Source organism: Xenopus tropicalis, chromosome 1, assembly GCF_000004195.4.
Source record: "Xenopus tropicalis strain Nigerian chromosome 1, UCB_Xtro_10.0, whole genome shotgun sequence".
Lineage (NCBI taxonomy): Eukaryota > Metazoa > Chordata > Amphibia > Anura > Pipidae > Xenopus > Xenopus tropicalis.
The window spans coordinates 101548675-101560153 of record NC_030677.2 but is presented as its reverse complement, the minus strand read 5'-3'; positions in this window follow the sequence as shown (position 1 = coordinate 101560153).

Here is an 11479-nt window from a genome sequence, read left to right as displayed (position 1 = left end):
TATGGACAGATATAAACCATAAATATTTTTGTTTTAACATTTTCATGTTATTGATTCCATCTCAGGTAAGGAAAATAAAAAAGAGGCAGAGCTAACGAATATAGACAAATCCCAGTCATAAACATGAATGGAATCACGTCATCGTTGACTTTATTAATCGCATGTCATAAATTACAAATAAGCATTGTCTGGCTATGCTGTATGGCAGCTAAGGCTCCTTAAGGGCTCTGGCACACGGGGAGATTAGTCGCCCGCGACAAAACTCCCTGTTCGTGGGTGACTAATCTCACCGAGTTGCCTTCACCTGCCATCCCACCGGCGAAAATGTAAGTCGCCGGTGGGATGGCACACGCGGCGACGCGATTTCGCACAAACTGCCGAAGTTGCCTCGCGGGGCTTTTTCGGCGATTTGAGCGAAATTGCGCCGCCGCGTGTGCCATCCCACTGGTGACTTACATTTACATGTCACGTTACAAGAAATGGAGCTATGTTTATACAACATTTTCACACAGACAATTTCCTTTTACATTGCTTCTTGATTTCCCTTGTAAGTACAAACATTCATGCACTGTCTCAGATTTATGGCTTATTGCTTTGTGCCCCTTAATTGAAATTGCGGCTCATCTGGGGTTTAGGTGTAAAACTTACTCCAAGTAACTCTTTACCCGGGTGTCAATACCCCTGGTCCACCATTTAAAGAAGGAACACCAGTTGTAAATGAATAAACTCCAGTAAAGCTCAGTATACTCTGTGACTTGGGTGTAAAAAGCCTCTGTGTCTCTAATTATGCACTGTATATGATAATATAAGAATGAATAAGTAGGTAGCAATGGTGATCCTCTACTTTACCTTTTGGTAAAATAGATACTTACTATTTTTATTAACCATGTTTCATTCTGAAACACATTAATGTTTAAAGTATTATAAATGAAAGTGTGGGAAATGTATGACATAATTTCCTATTTAAATAGAGAGGTTGAAGTAATGGACAAATAGCATTCAAGCAGTGTGGATTCTCTCTTGTTTTTATACTGCTACACTGGTGGACAACAGAGGTTAAAATTTTCATAATGAGATATTATTAGTTAACAGGGTTGCATTTTCTTCATATACAAATTATGATTAAGATTCAGTTCATATTTTGTAAATTGTTTTGTGAGGCTGAGAATGAATACTGTATGTTATAGATGTACTAAACTGAAAAAACTTTATGGTTTACATTGTTAATCAATCATTGATCCCATATTAAGCCATTCATGTTAAACTCTCTATGTTTACTGACCAAAAGTGCTCTGTAAGACTGGCCTAAAACAGTACTGTCCCAGTCTACCATTTTTGAGGATACTTCAGTCAAAAGTTATAGCTGATGAACAGCCTGATGTTGGACCCAGTGCAATTGCCTCTTGGTCTATTTATTTAAACAGATCTGACTTCTAAGCCAGTTGGAACCTCTTCTTTGTTGCCTTCTGCTACCCCATAAAAAGTTCCTCAATGTTCTATTTCTAAGAGTGTTTTCAAGGACATGTTCTCTGCTGCTTTTTTTGTTTATGTCTGTTTCACACATGAAATTTTAATTAAATATATCAACCATCATTTGATATGGTCCTCACCCAGCCAACTAAGCTACAATTTCTCCTGAACACTTAATAATTTCATTAAATCTGTATCCCTACACACACTATATGCAGGCATGATCCAGATTCTATTTCTATAACACTCAAAGATTAGCAATGCCTGAATTTATGTAAGCCTAAACCCCATTTCTGCTACTCTGTTTCTCCAAGAGCGGGATATTTTATAAGGGCAAGGGGTGTTAGATCCTCTGTCTGTGTTGTATTGAGTTGCTAGGAAGGCCTTGCTTTGACTTCAGCAAAATGGTGAATTAATCACTACCCTGGGAATTAATACTCACACATACTGATACTTGCAACCTTCCAAGTGTAAATTTAAACCACTCGTAACTTATTAAACCCGTATTGGGTTCACGTGTGGCTTACAGGGGTCAGAAATTGTTTCCTTCAAAACGTAGCAATATTTGGAGAAAGTAATTAAGTATATTTTGACAAGAAAAAAATGGAAATTCTGCAAATACATACAGGGATTTACTCACATTAATATTACTATTAGCAAATTAGCTCATCTCAATACTAATAAGAGTCTTAGCAAAGTCAAAATTGGCAGTGTGTGCTTATGTATTTTAGTCCAGCAATGCGGACTAAGTGATCATCTCTTGATTACTTTTGTTTTACTTGGAAAGAAAAGCCATACAAAACATTTATTGCTTTCTAAATCCATTCAGATGCAGTGTGATGGGTCCCTCCTATATGCCTGTTCAGCCAAGCAGGGCAATAGGTACCAAGGATTTTGTTTTCAGCATGAAAAAAAGGGAAGTTGTAGTTTATATTTGTTACTCTATAAGAAAATGGCAAATAATGTGCACATAATATTGTGCATAATGTATTAGTTTGTGTTTTTCATAAGCTTTGTACCTTTTATGGTTATATATGCTACCGTCTCTGCTTTCAGTGATAAGTAATAAGTCCTTACATTACAGAAAACCTTTCCACCCTGATGTAATGTGCCCCTTAAAGGAAATCGATACCCCCGAATGAATACTTAAGCAAAAGATTGTTTATAGCATATTAAGTGACCTATTCAAGAATCTTACCAAACTGGTATATATCAGTAAATATTGATATAATATGCAGCTGTAACAGGAAGAAGTGTTGGAGCAAAAGAGATAAGTTTGTCCTTGAAAGGGTAACTCTGGCTTCCGAACCAAAATTTGTTAAAGGGCCCCACACAACACAGAAAGCCCTGATATACCTATCATATGTGCGATGTGAAGCTACCTTCCCTAAATCCACCTGCAAAACACTTCTCTTTCTGCATCATTTAAAATCCTGGCAGAGGAAGAGGGACTAAAACATTGATGTTGCAAATCGTAACAACTTCTCCACAGCTTACATACAGCATACAGGAATTCCATAACCTACAATGCATTGCACTGTGCAATTCCTTTTCCTATTGACATCACCTGTGCAGGGAATTGTGGGATTTGGAGGATGCAGGCTAAAGGCAGGCTCAGAACAGTCGACTGCTGTTACAGTTAGCCATCAGTCAGCCAGATCATCAGGAGAACGGGCAGGGCCGGAACTAGGGGTAGGCAGCGAATGAGTGTGCGCATGCGCGCTGTCAAAGTAGGGTAACACGATGGGAGAGGAGAGGGATGGTGCAGTGGGCGAGATGGCCAGGCGAGCTGCCCAGGGCACCCAGTGGCTCAGGCCTGGCACTGAGAACGGGGGCTAGACTTAGGTATTACATTAAAAATCATGAAAAGGCTGCATATTTTTTAATTGTTGTATATTACAAAGTTGCTTGAAATTATGTTTACTTTTCAAAAGGATTAAGTTGTGTTTGGGTGGAGTTCCCCTTTAATTGGCTGATGTGACCTAACATGTATGTGTGCATTGTGAATTTTATCATGCCAGAGGGTGGCCCTTAGTGCTTAAAATGGCAATTTTCTATTTAGAAATACCTAATGGCACACACTACAAAAAAGTATATTTTTATGAAAATGTTTTTTTATAGATGAAGCAGTGTTTTACATATGAATTGTTTGGGGGTATAGTTTCCTTTAATAATATACTGTATATTATATGGAATAAAACTAAAATGTTATATGGCCAAGATTTCATGATGAACCATCTGTTTAGAAGCATATTGAAGCTTGGCACAAAATTTTTGGGTGACATACATAAATACTACATTGTGGCACAATAATCAGATTTCATAATTTTTCTGGACCATCTTAAGAGTATTTTGGGGACAGTTTAGACCCTTTGGCTGTCAGTGGGATGCTAGGAGATTTAGTCCAACAACATATGGAGGGACACAAGTTACCCACCCATGTCACTGACAATTTTATCAGCAGAAAAGATAAAGACATCTTGTGTGGCTCATTCAGCATCACTGTTATCTTCTCTTGGGTGGCTTAGCATGAGATATTTATTGCAGATTTAACAAGACATGGGTTAAAGGTCTAAATCAGTAGCAGGTGGCCACCAGATACAGCCTTTAAACAGAATATTGACTGTGTTTATCTATGAATGTATCAGTGCCAGTGAAAGGTGGGAATTTTCTGCATATGTGCTTATCTATACCATATATAATGCTTGCTTTTACATCCAAACAGGTCATAACCATAGTATTATATTTCAACAGGTAGTAAACATATTACTTTTTAACGTCTATTAACACTTTTTTAAGGCATTATGGATTTATTAATTAATTAATTTGTCCCCCATCTTAAATATTTAACATAACTAGAGATTAATTTGTGTGTGGATCATAGAGTGGCAAAAAATACTATTTGCCATAGGTACACAATAAACACACACCACTGCATTAGCATATAATTATATAAGCACAAATGCATAAATACAGTAAATATACACATTCCTACATAGAACAACACATTGCTTCCAGATTTTTACACTGAAATTACTTGGCATTTTGACCCCCTGTTTGGGAAAAACCTCCAGTAAGATAAACAGCACATCTGCTAACAAATCCCCCTCCCTTCTTGCTTTTTTTTCTCTCCTCCTTTGCTCTTCGCCTGGCACATGCTCCTGAAGCTCTGCCAAGGTCATCTTAAATTTCCCAGAAACCTTTGCTGGAAGGTGCCCAGATACTATCTATGAAATGGTTCCCATCATCGCCTTGTCAACAAGATCACTAGTCAGACCACTGACCTCCACTTAGTGCAATCAACAAGATTACAGAGACCTCACCCCTGGGGAAGCATCAGATTTAATATCTCCCTTTGCTGTTGACTCAATGTGCTGTGAAATTCTGAAGCAATAAAAGAGGTAATAAAATTAGAGCTAAATTTCATTCAGTTCCTTGTAGTAGAAACATGACATCTGTACAACAAAAACCTGGTTAAAAGGAGCCCAGAGAAGAAGCGAATTATATAGGATATAGTCAAGAGCTCTCATTAAGTTCATGTCTCCCAAAATGCAGAAAAGTGTTTGCAAGCACTGGTCAGAACTTCCATATTTAAAACATATGGAAAATGTTAAAAGCTGTGTGGGGTTAGCTAAAAAGGGAGGAGGGCCCAATTTTTTTGGTTTCCTTGTGTCTGCACAGCATGTGGAGGTCAGGTTCTTCTGTGAAGGGGTTGATCTGTAAATATTGCTTACTACAATGTTGCTGTTAATATGTGCATCCCAGACCACATCCTTTTGATCTCTTAACACCTCACATGTGTCACTTTGCATGCACCCCTGCAAGACATACCACACCAGCTGTACCCTGTACGCCCCTTTCGTCAGGGTTGCAATATGAACGTTACATGATGTACAATAGTTAATCAGTTCCAAACAGCATGTACTTTTTCTCCATCATTTTACAATTCCCTTCTCTCTCTTATCAAGTCTAGATGTTTTTTTAATTATTTTTCTTCAGTAGTTCAACAAAAAACTGTGGGAAAGCAATATACTAGCATATTCCCATGGCCCCCTGGCTACCATTTTGCATCTGTCATGTTTGCATCATGTTGTCTGGAATATACACTCTCCAGTTCACCACTATATTCTATAAGTTGCCAACTCGCAAAGAATGAATAAAAAAAGAGCCATTCTGTAAACATCTAGTACAACCTATTCTCAACTTATTCCCTATGCTTTAAGAATGTGAACAAAATGACCCTCTTCAAACCATATTTGTTTTTCTTCAGCTGGAATAAAATATGACATATGTCATATTCTATGACATTCCAGATTTAGCAGTGTCCAAACACAATGCTTTAATAGACATATTTTAGGATTCCATTTTGTTCCAAAAACATAGTCTCTTACAAGGCAAAATAAGGAATTTATGAAGTTCCATAAAAAAGCTTTAGCTAGTAAAACAATTGCAGGGCCTTCTTACTTTTAGCTAGATCTGTTTTTTCCAAACATGCAATACAAAAAAACGTACTCACTGGCAGGTTACCAAGTTTTCCGGAAAAAAAAATGTCGGTCTCCCTATACATCTATCTTTCTGCTCATTAATAATATTGATATCAAGCATCATTATTACCAGCCAGGCATGTAAAATACCAGCCAGCTGGCAAACCTTCATGCAATCCAAAGTGTTAGTTGGCTATTCAAAGATTTAATAAAGGTGCTGCACTTCTCTAATAAACACTGTCTAGTGTCAGAAATGCCATACAAGGTTGTTGTTTTCATTTGCAGAGAAAAGGTGTGCCTTGAACCTGTGGGCAAAGTTGACAGTAGAGTTCTTCAGAAAACATAGCAGGAAACAACTGGTGCAACTGAAGACAGGGCACACAGCTAGTGGAGTACTGTATAGGCACGCCAGCATGAATTGCAAACAGTAGGCAAACAGTAGGCAACGTTCCATATACAGACTGACGTGAGAATAGGTGCCAGGCAAAAGGCTATTCTGTATAAAGGCAGAGTTCAAGTTCACCGCATGAACAGAGTTCTAAGCTGGACAAAGCCTTACATCTAGTTAACCACACATTTTGATTGGCTTGCCATCAAAGTATTATTATCCTTTATGCAGAGTCAGTGTTGCAAAGGGCTTTACAAAGACTGTGTATCATTCCCTGCCTAAGAAAAGATTACGATGTAAGGTCCTTACTGTGCTTCATTTCACCAAAGCCAATTAACCTGTTTTGGCTACTATGTAGCAGTACTTACTACTTTGCCACCATCTATTTTTGTTATAAACATAGGGACCACCTTTAGTTTTGATGAACCACCAGTAGAACAGGAAGATCCAATCATTTTGGAGGAAGGGTGAATTATCAAAACAAGCTGATGTTTACTAATACTAGTCCCCAGACAGACGTACCTTTATTGCCCTCCTATGTGTCTCTGTAAGAGCCTACCCATGGGTAGGTTCCGCCTTCTTTCTGTGTCTCTTAAAATCTGCCAAACCTTTGGCACTGTATATATCTATTTTTATTTTTTGCAATGTTTGTCCTATTATTCTGCACATAATTAAGCTATACATACATACATACATAAGGCCTGGTCAGCCCAAATACCTAGTAATAGAAAAGAGCAGATACAGAAGCAGCCGTAAAACCTTTACAACCATGCATTCAGCCTTGTTGGTAAGTATGTCATAGATTATGGGGGCCCTCTAAAAGTTTTATTTGTTACATACACATTTAGTGAGGCTAACCATACCAATCAGCAATTGGATTTGAATGGTTACCTACAAGTTAGAAAACAAAAGTCAACATCTGTTTGGTTGCTATGGGCAACATCACCAGTGAGGTTTGTCTCCAATGTTAATATTTACATTGCTGGACAGTTTAACTGTTTTTCATTATTTGAGAAATAATAATTAGAAAAAATGGAAAACCAGAAATTCCACTATGAGCTTTGAAGTCACAAAGTGATAGCAGTTTGATAAACAGTCTAATAAACAGAATCAGATTACATGCTGGCACAATGAGATAGGATAAGACTGATTAACTAACGATGAAGAATTATTCAAAAATGTGGCCAAGATTCCACACTCAGTATTCTTTTGACTTATATTCTTGCTTCTTTTTTTACACACTATTATAGGCACCCAGATCTCATCAGTAATTATTTTTTCTTCCTTCAGAAAGATCATTGTTTCTAGCCAGCAGCAGTCCAACTAAGTAGGGGCTCCTTGTGCATTAACATTTCAGCCAGCCTGGGAGCGGCTGCATTTCAATAAAAAATATCTATTTTCTGGGAAAGAAACTGTGTTCTGCCAGCTTTCCCTACTCCAAAATTTCCAGAAATAATTATTTGCTCTGAATTATGAGATGGAAGCTTTCAAACCCAAGGTTCAAGTGTACAGTTAATGGCATCTTAAGTTCTGGGATAAATGTGATACATTTTTGTTCAAAAGTATGCAATTGTTATTGTTTTTCTCAAACTACTGTAAAGCAAATTACGGTCCTTCCAATATATGTATCACTTGTGTTATTTAGGTAGGAGTACATAGAAACATAATACATCTCACTTTTACTGCTAACAACACAAAGTTAGTCCAACCTTCATATGGTCATACAGGGGCCAGGCCATTATAAGTTGTCAATTGCATTTTCCCAGTTAAGTCAGCAGCCAAATACTGGATGGTCAGAACACATACACAGGTCAAAGCAGACTTACCCCCATGTTTAATAAAAGGCTCTAAGTTTGCCCAGTAGCAGTAACTCATAACAACTAATAAGAGGTTTGCTTTTGAACAGGTGACCAGTAAATTCTAGCTACCGATTGGTTGCTATGGGTTACTGCTCCTGGGCAAACGCAGTGCCTTTTATTACAAAACACAAATAAGTGTATATTAAAGTAAATAGGCAGACTGAGTACTAAATTAATAGCCTATTACAGACTGAAATATTGTGTAAACAAAAAGAGCTATTTATAATATTTACAATTAATGATTTATTCGCAGTCTACATCATAGTTATCAAAAAACTATGCCAGCTTTTCTCTCCAGCAGGCCCATGATGACCCCTCTCAATCTGCTCTGAATCCCGTATAACTGCAGGGATTATCCTTGTTCAGTGAGGCCTAGGCCCAGTTCTACACTGTATGCATGATCAAGTTTTCACATCTTCAGAAAGGTGCATTTGTTTTTGTTTGCGTGCACATTTCAACACAACATTGGTTACATCTAGTAAATGTGCGTCATGCAGGAACCTATGGCCTTTTAATTTTGGTGCTTAAAACACCAAACACATTCTCTTGCATACTATGATTATTATATTTAAGAGACCACACAGGGAAACAGTTTTTTTTATTGCTTTTAAGGTAGGGTAAAAAATCTCTATAGCATGTTTTATTAATGGGTGCAAATAGCTTTATTTTAAAGGACACTGGGTGTGAAAAGTCTCAATTATGACGAAAGACTGGCCAAGTTGTCTCTGTTTACAGTAGAAAAGAGACATTAAATGGGGGGTATAAATATATTAGGGGATCATATAATAATCTCTCTAATGCTGTGAAGTTGTGGCATTCTCTACCTGAATTGTCAGATATATTAGATAGCTTCAAAAAGGGAATGGATGGCTTTTTAGCAAGAAAGGAAATACAGGGTTATTAAAAATAGCTCTTACTACAAAGTTGATCCAGGGACTTGTCCAATTTTCATCTTTGTATCAGTATTCCTACATCCCTTTTAAGCATGCATACAAAGCACAAGTGACACATCACCCTTAAATCTTCCTCTACCTCTCCAGTGACATCATTTAGATGTTCCTGTTCATGTCATAAGCACCCCATATGTTTATCAAAACAGAAATGCAGTCATAGTTTACTCCTGTTCATCCTAGGGAAAATGACAATCAATGACAGAAGCAATACAAAGTCATGTTAAGCCCAAATAATTATCACACCAACTAGTAGTGAGTGAATCTGTCCCTTTCCGCTTCATTGAAAAATTTGCGAAACTGCTGGAAAATTTGCAAATCATGGCTACCATGCAACTTTTTTTATGTGTGTATCAAAGTCAATGGGCGTTTTTGTCAGTGAATTTTTTGCCTTGGCAAATTTTTCACCACAGTTTCACAAAAAAATTTGGTGAAATGTGAAATTTCCCAGCAAATCTATGCCTGCAAAAAATTAGCTCATTATTAGTAGTGATGAGTGAATCTGTCCAGCAAAACGGCAGAAAATCCACATTTGTCACATGACTTTTTTGTTGTCCGTGTCTTTTTTTGGTTGCAACCCTGCCTATTTTGATGCAGGTGCTATTTTTTTTTTGACGCTCAACAAATTTTTCCGTGGCAAACAATTTGCCAATGCCAAAATGCGGAAATTCGCTGCAAATCCATGCCTGGTGAAAAAATTCGAGTATAAAGACAAAACCATGTAGAGAGAAACAAAAGGTTAATTTTTATTTCTTTTGCGTTTCCTTTATGGATAGATGAATCAGCAATATGCCCATTGTGAATGTGCTTGATTGAATTGAAATATACACGCAAATATTTATTAATGCTGTATTGAGTGTTCATCCTTAAACATACATAAAGAAAGAACATCACATTAAAAAAAACAAACATATTGCACAAAACAAATAAACAATTGTTCTGCAAAGTAAACTCGAGTACTCATGTTCCACTCCACTGCAACATATAGCTCATGCCCAAATTACAGACATAAGTAAATAGTGTGATCTGATATTCAATATATCCTACACAAAAGAACAAAAGTATGAGACGTACGAGCATTTCGGTTGTCCGTTTTGCCCATTGTTTTAGCATCTGGTACTGCACTGCAATTAACTGTTTAATAACCACAACATGTTTTGGGCCATCAAGGACCGTTTCTTAGTGCAAACCTTATTAACCCACCCCACAGGAAGTGTACTACCATTCTCTTGTAACATTAAACCCTTTAGGGTCATATATGAAATAGAATTTGAATGTCCATTTATCATAAAATGTATTCATCTTAGTCTTGTGCAGAATTGCATATTTTCCTTTTTGTGCATTACTATTCACATCTCGATTGGTGTCCATTTAAGTGAAGAATATTCCTACTCAAAAAAACGAATAACTATAAAACTCAAAATTCACACAATGGGGCTCATTTAATAAGCAATGTGGAGAAAAAGTAGATTTTGTTTTTACTTCTAGATATTTTTGAGAATTACGAATTGGTTTTGCCAGTACAAATATTGTTTCTTGAAAACATTTTTCAGAAAGTTTCCCCAAAAAATTTGAGTTTTTTGAAAATAACTCCAATAATTTGCGATTAACGTTAACTTTTTTTGCCAAATTAACAATACTTTCTGCTCCAAAAATTTGTGATTCGTGAACAGCATTATGATCGCGTTTATTTAATTAAAATTTATACCATGTCGAGAAAAAACAAGTTTTAGTAAATCAGCCCCAAGTGTCTCATTGTGCCTAGAATTTGCTACAATAAAATTCGCTGGCCAATGTTGAAACAACTTATTTAGTTAGTTAGTTTTAACTAGTACTGTACATAGTAAATTGTTTTTAAAATCACTAATACCTATACAGCCTCCGCATATCATGTTAGTAACAAAAATAGAGGTTAGTGTTAAACATCCACTCTTACCAATACCCCGATTTAATGCTCACAGGCGGTAGTCACTTAAATCTGCAAAAACAGAATAGTAACAGTAATTCACTTCTTACAAGAAAGCTTTTACACTCCATGTGTCATTAAGGCCTGTGGGGGTCATTGTATTTATTCTTCTTATCCATTTTGCCTTACACCATAACAATTTCTGCTTAAAATACTGCCAAGTGTGACTGGTTTCACTACTTCCAGCACTACCATTTTTAATGGGGAGTGGTTATGCGGCATGTCATTAAAATGTTGAGATACAGAAATGTCTGTGTGTCTACCCTTTTTGAAATTGTGTATGTCCCTCTTATGCACGTTTAACCTGGTTTTCACATATATGCTTTGCCACATGGGCACTTCAGCATGCAAACCACACCTTT